The 6000-nt window shown below is 46.5% G+C and overlaps 3 non-coding genes across 3 annotated transcripts; all 3 read right to left on the reverse strand.

The window, feature by feature from the left end:
* Positions 1-498: 498 nt before the first annotated feature.
* Positions 499-580, reverse strand: trnas-gcu (transfer RNA serine (anticodon GCU)). Its single transcript has one exon. It is a non-coding gene; the product is annotated as a tRNA-Ser (tRNA).
* A 503-nt stretch (positions 581-1083) lies between these two features.
* Positions 1084-1165, reverse strand: trnal-uag (transfer RNA leucine (anticodon UAG)). The gene has a single exon. It is a non-coding gene; the product is annotated as a tRNA-Leu (tRNA).
* A 2162-nt stretch (positions 1166-3327) lies between these two features.
* trnas-gcu (transfer RNA serine (anticodon GCU)) lies at positions 3328-3409 on the reverse strand. Its single transcript has one exon. It is a non-coding gene; the product is annotated as a tRNA-Ser (tRNA).
* Between the last annotated feature and the right edge of the window lie 2591 nt (positions 3410-6000).

The raw sequence follows: 6000 nt of genomic DNA on the forward strand, positions 1-6000 counted from the left end.
TCAGACTAACTGCTCATGCAGACGCCAACAGTGTCTGCACCATGCACGCTTCCTTTACAGGATGCGCTTAAGCAAGGTCTTTACAAGAAAAATAGGGTCCAAACCCACATGGGCTGTGCACAGCGGATAGGCAGCTCATCACCTTAACCTCTTGCTGACATAGCTCACGCGTATGAAATTACATCCCGGTGTGCGGAGCAAAAAAGAGGTTTCGGTGCAGGTTCTTTGCCCCTGTCGTCTGGACTGCGGAATGCGTTCTGCGTTGACGGACCTCCAGAGACGCAAGAGCCTTACAGCAGCTGTGGCCAAAAAGCATTGAAATACAGCTCACAGTCGCGAAACACGTAGCCACAGTGCTAGCTCTTCACATTTCTCCACCCTCTCTAGTGCCAGCTCAGGGACCTGTACAAAGCTTCCCGGTTGTAGGCCTTGTAGGTGTGAGACAGATTGCAACAAAGCCAGACATTGCTGGAAAGAGGAGGCAAAGTGAGAAGCTTGCGACGAGGATGGGATTCGAACCCACGCGTGCAGAGCACAACGGATTAGCAGTCCATCGCCTTAACCTCTCGGCCACCTCGTCCGAGGCCCGCCCCGTTTAACGAAAACTATGCAAATGAGGGTTTCGTGTTCGCCGACTAGATGACTGCTTCTCAAATAGATTTGATTCAAGTCTTGGGGTATGAGCTGTGCCGTCATATAAACTGAAGGGTGACGATGCGGCGAGACGGCCCAAAGGTCTCACAGAACGGGACAACTCCATAGTCGAGCCGTCGCAATGCAATCCAATCCTTGGGCGGCTAGGTACCGACTACCTATGGACTGCCCGTCCCAGCGAGTTAAATTTCTTTGGAAAATGTAACTTTTACCCGTGACCCTGAGTAGGATTACGCGGTATAGAAGATGGATGGATGGAAATGTAACTTTTATCCTTACCTGGATATACACAACGACTGTGGAAAAGGGGGGCATGAATTGCGACGTTCGTGAGGCAGCATGCTACGTGGTGTATAGCATGAAAGCGTGGGAGAAAACCTGCGCAAAGCCTTTGGAGACGAGACATCACCCACCGCAAGCTAACGACCGTGGTAGCGGTGGGATTTGAACCCACGCCCCCGAAGAGACTGGAGCCTAAATCCAGCGCCTTGGACCACTCGGCCACGCTACCCGCAGGCCGGCGTGGTGGTAAACCCGTTCGTGGTAAGAAGGTGACCGGGTCATTCCGCCGGACGACAAGAAATCTGGCATGGGCGCGACAAATGGGCTGTTGTGAGACTCAAGTGCCTTTCGCTTAACCGGCTCTGGCGGAGACATCTAACCATTTCCAGCTGAAGACAGAGCTAAGGCGTGGTCTTTTGGACGCGATTCGTCTAGGCTTAAGACCCCATGCTCCACGGTCACATCGGTAGTGTTTGCGGAAGAGCTCTTCTGCCACGACCTTACATCCCACTTACGGTGGTGCTTGAAAGTTTGTGAACCCTTTAGAGCTTTCTATACATCTTCATTACCGGGAGCTAAAACATCGTAAGATTTTCACACAAGTATCAAAAGTAGATAAAGAGAACCTAATTACAGAAACCAGACAAAAACACTACAGATGGTCAGTTATTTATTGATGAAAATGATCCAGTATTGCATACCTGTGAGTGGCAAAAGTATGTGAACCTTTGCTTTCAGTATCTGGTGTGACCTCGGTGTGCAGCAACCACTGCAAACAAACGTTTCCGGTAACTGTTGACAGTCCTGCACGTCAGCTTGGAGGAATTTTAGCCCATCCCTCATTACAGTACAGTTTCATCTCTAGGATGTGGGTGGGTTTCCTCACATGAGCTGCTTGCTTCAGGTCCTTCCGCAGCATTTCTACTGGATCAAGGTCAGGACCTTGACTTGGCCATTCCAAAACATTGACTTTATTCTTCTTTAACCATCCTTTGGTAGAACGACTTGTGTGCTTAGGGTTGTTGTCTTGCTGCGCGGCCCACTTTCCTCTTGAGATCCAGTTTACGGACAGATGTGCTGACATTTTCTTTTAGAATTTGCTGGTATTAGTCAGAATGCATTGTTCCATCAATGATGGCAAGCCGTCCTGGCCCAGATGCAGCGAAACAGGCCCAAACTGCAACGCTACCACCACCATTTTTCAGAAATGGGATACCGGTCTTATGCTGGAATGCGGTGTTTTCCTTCCCCCAAACATAACCCTTCTCATTTAAACCAAAAAGTTCTAGTTTGGTCTCACCTGTCCACAAAACGTTTTTTCGAGTAGCCTTGTGTCTTGTCCATGTGATCTTTAGCAAACTGCATGCAGGAAGCAATGTTCTTTATGGAAACAGTGGCTTTCTCCTTGCCATCCTGCCATGCACACCACTGTTGTTCAGTGTACTCATTATGCTGGACTCAGGAACATTGACATTTGCCTACGCGAGAGAGGCCTTTAGTGGCTTAGAAGTTACCCTGGGATCCGTTGTGACCTCGTGGACAATTACATGTCTTGCTCTTGGAGTGATCTTTGTTGGCTGACCACGCCTGGGGAGGGTAACCATGCTCGTGAATTTCCTTCATTTGTACACAATCTGTCTGACTGTGGATTGGTGGGAGTCCAGGCGCTTTAGAGATTTTTTTTTTTTTTGGAACTTTTCCAGCCTGATGAGCATCAACAACTCTTTTTCTGAGATCCTCACAAACTTCCTTTTTCATACCATGATACACTTCCACAAACATGTGTTGTGAAGATCAGACTTTGATAGATCCCCGTTCTTCAAATAAGACAGGGTGCTCACTCACACCTGATTGTCATCCCGTTGATTGAAAACACCTGACCCTAATTTCCCTTCAGACTAACTGCTCATGCAGACGCCAACAGTGTCTGCACCACGCACGCTTCCTTTACAGAATGCGCTTAAGCAAGGTCTTTACAAGAAAAATAGGGTCCAAACCCACATGGGCTGTGCACAGCGGATTGGCAGCTCATCACCTTAACCTCTTGCTGACATAGCTCACGCGTATGAAATTACATCCCGGTGTGTGGAGCAAAAAAGAGGTTTCGGTGCAGGTTCTTTGCCCCTGTCGTCTGGACTGCGGAATGCGTTCTGCGTTGACGGACCTCCAGAGACGCAAGAGCCTTACAGCAGCTGTGGCCAAAAAGCATTGAAATACAGCTCACGGTCGCGAAACACGTAGCCACAGTGCTAGCTCTTCACATTTCTCCACCCTCTCTAGTGCCAGCTCAGGGACCTGTACAAAGCTTCCCGGTTGTAGGCCTTGTAGGTGTGAGACAGACTGCAACAAAGCCAGACTTTGCTGGAAAGCGGAGGCAAAGTGAGAAGCTTGCGACGAGGATGGGATTCGAACCCACGCGTGCAGAGCACAACAGATTAGCAGTCCATCGCCTTAACCTCTCGGCCACCTCGCCCGAGGCCCGCATCGTTTAACGAAAACTATGCAAATGAGGGTTTCGTGTTCGCCGACTAGATGACTGCTTCTCAAATAGATTTGATTCAAGTCTTGGGGTATGAGCTGTGCCGTCATATAAACTGAAGGGTGACGATGCGGCGAGACGGCCCAAAGGTCTCACAGAACGGGACAACTCCATAGTCGAGCCGTCGCAATGCAATCCAATCCTTGGGCGGCTAGGTACCGACTACCTATGGACTGCCCGTCCCAGCGAGTTAAATTTCTTTGGAAAATGTAACTTTTACACGTGACCCTGAGTAGGATTACGCGGTATAGAAGATGGATGGATGGAAATGTAACTTTTATCCTTACCTGGATATACACAACGACTGTGGAAAAGGGGGGCATGAATTGCGACGTTCGTGAGGCAGCATGCTACGTGGTGTATAGCATGAAAGCGTGGGAGAAAAAACCTGTGCAAAGCCTTTGGAGACGAGACATCACCCACCGCAAGCTAACGACCGTGGCAGCGGTGGGATTTGAACCCACGCCCCCGAAGAGACTGGAGCCTAAATCCAGCCCTTGGACCACTCGGCCACGCTACCGCGCAGGCCGGCGTGTGGTAAACCCTTCGTGGTAAGAAGGTGACCGGGTCATTCCGCCGGACAACAAGAAACCTGGCATGGGCGCGACAAATGGGCTGTTGTGAGACTCAAGTGCCTTTCGCTTAACCGGCTCTGGCGGAGACATCTAACCATTTCCAGCTGAAGACAGAGCTAAGGCGTGGTCTTTTGGACGCGATTCGTCTAGGCTTAAGACCCCATGCTCCACGGTCACATCGGTAGTGTTTGCGGAAGAGCTCTTCTGCCATGACCTTACATCCCACTTACGGTGGTGCTTGAAAGTTTGTGAACCCTTTAGAGCTTTCTATACATCTTCATTACCGGACCTAAAACATCGTAAGATTTTCACACAAGTATCAAAAGTAGATAAAGAGAACCTAATTACAGAAACCAGACAAAAACACTACAGATGGTCAGTTATTTATTGATGAAAATGATCCAGTATTGCATACCTGTGAGTGGCAAAAGTATGTGAACCTTTGCTTTCAGTATCTGGTGTGACCTCGGTGTGCAGCAACCACTGCAAACAAACGTTTCCGGTAACTGTTGATCAGTCCTGCACGTCAGCTTGGAGGAATTTTAGCCCATCCCTCATTACAGTACAGTTTCATCTCTAAAAATATATTAACAATATATTACAAAATATTGACACTTTGGACCCAATTTGGACATTTTCACTTAGGGGTGTACTCACTTTTGTTGCCAGCGGTTTAGACATTAATGGCTGTGTGTTGAGTTATTTTGAGGGGACAGCAAATTTACACTGTTACACAAGCTGTACACTCACTACTTTACATTGTAGCAAAGTGTCATTTCTTCAGTGTTGTCACATCAAAAGATATCATCAAATAATTACAAAAATGTGAGGGGTGTACTCACTTTTGTGAGATACTGTGTGTGTGTGTGTGTGTGTGTGTGTATGTGTATATATATATATATATATATATATATATATATATATATATATATATATATATAAAATTTTAATCAGATATATGAAACAGTTTGGTTTTGTGTTTACTATCTTGGTAGAAAAGTCAGCTATTTCTATATTAAAGTTTACTACAAGTTTAACTAAAGTTTGCTACAGTGAATAGTATAATCGTATAGAATTTAACTAAAGCAAATAAAATTTCCTAATTGTTCTTGTTTCTAAGATATTTTTGAGAATGAAAAGTATTGTTAAAGTTGTTAATAGCTGAGAGAGAGAGAGAGCGAGAGTGAGAGCGAGAGAGAGAGAGCTGCTGTGAGGAAATGCAGCTGACTGAGCAATAAATAAATAAATAATCATAAATCTGACCAGTGTGCAGTGCTGCTTAGGCAAAATATAAAGTAGTTTGGTTATAATTCTGGTCAGCGATGATTTGTTCTTCATAGCCGTCGATGTGTGATGAAGTTAGGAGTTGTGTGATTTAGGAGAAAGAGGGTGGGAAGAGTTTTTGGGGAGCCACAGATGGACATAAAAGGGATAAGAACCGTTAGAGATCAGAAAAAAACAGTAATAGACAGAAATGTGTTTTATTCTGTTTGTTGGCAAGGGGAAAGTGAGCAGTGAGGTAAGTGTGTGATTATATGCCGTGACTAACAGTGAAGTCGTGACACTGTGACACCCGTATCGAACACCTCTACATGCAGCTATAATGGAGATACTGAGGATGTATGCACCGTTATAGGAAGATGACAGTAATTTACCATTAACTTGTGTAAATACGTTTTGTGAAAAGGACAGTTTAGAGGGAGGATTTTCTGGTTCCTTTTACGAGACGTGCAGATGTGTCTCACTGTCTCTTCATCTCTTTTGATACAGGAACACGGAGGGAGATACATCTTCTGATCCGCCGTTTGCTGCCGACGAGCTGTACTACAACACCGTGGAGAGTGACTACGAGGATGACGTCCACATGCCTGACCAGCATGAGGAGGAGCAAAATGGTGGTGATGAGCATGAGGTGCCTTTTAGAAGTCCTTCGAGAAGCCCGTCCCCTTT

The sequence above is a fragment of the Ictalurus punctatus genome, unplaced genomic scaffold, assembly GCF_001660625.3.
Source record: "Ictalurus punctatus breed USDA103 unplaced genomic scaffold, Coco_2.0 Super-Scaffold_100056, whole genome shotgun sequence".
In the NCBI taxonomy this organism is placed as follows: Eukaryota; Metazoa; Chordata; class Actinopteri; order Siluriformes; family Ictaluridae; genus Ictalurus; species Ictalurus punctatus.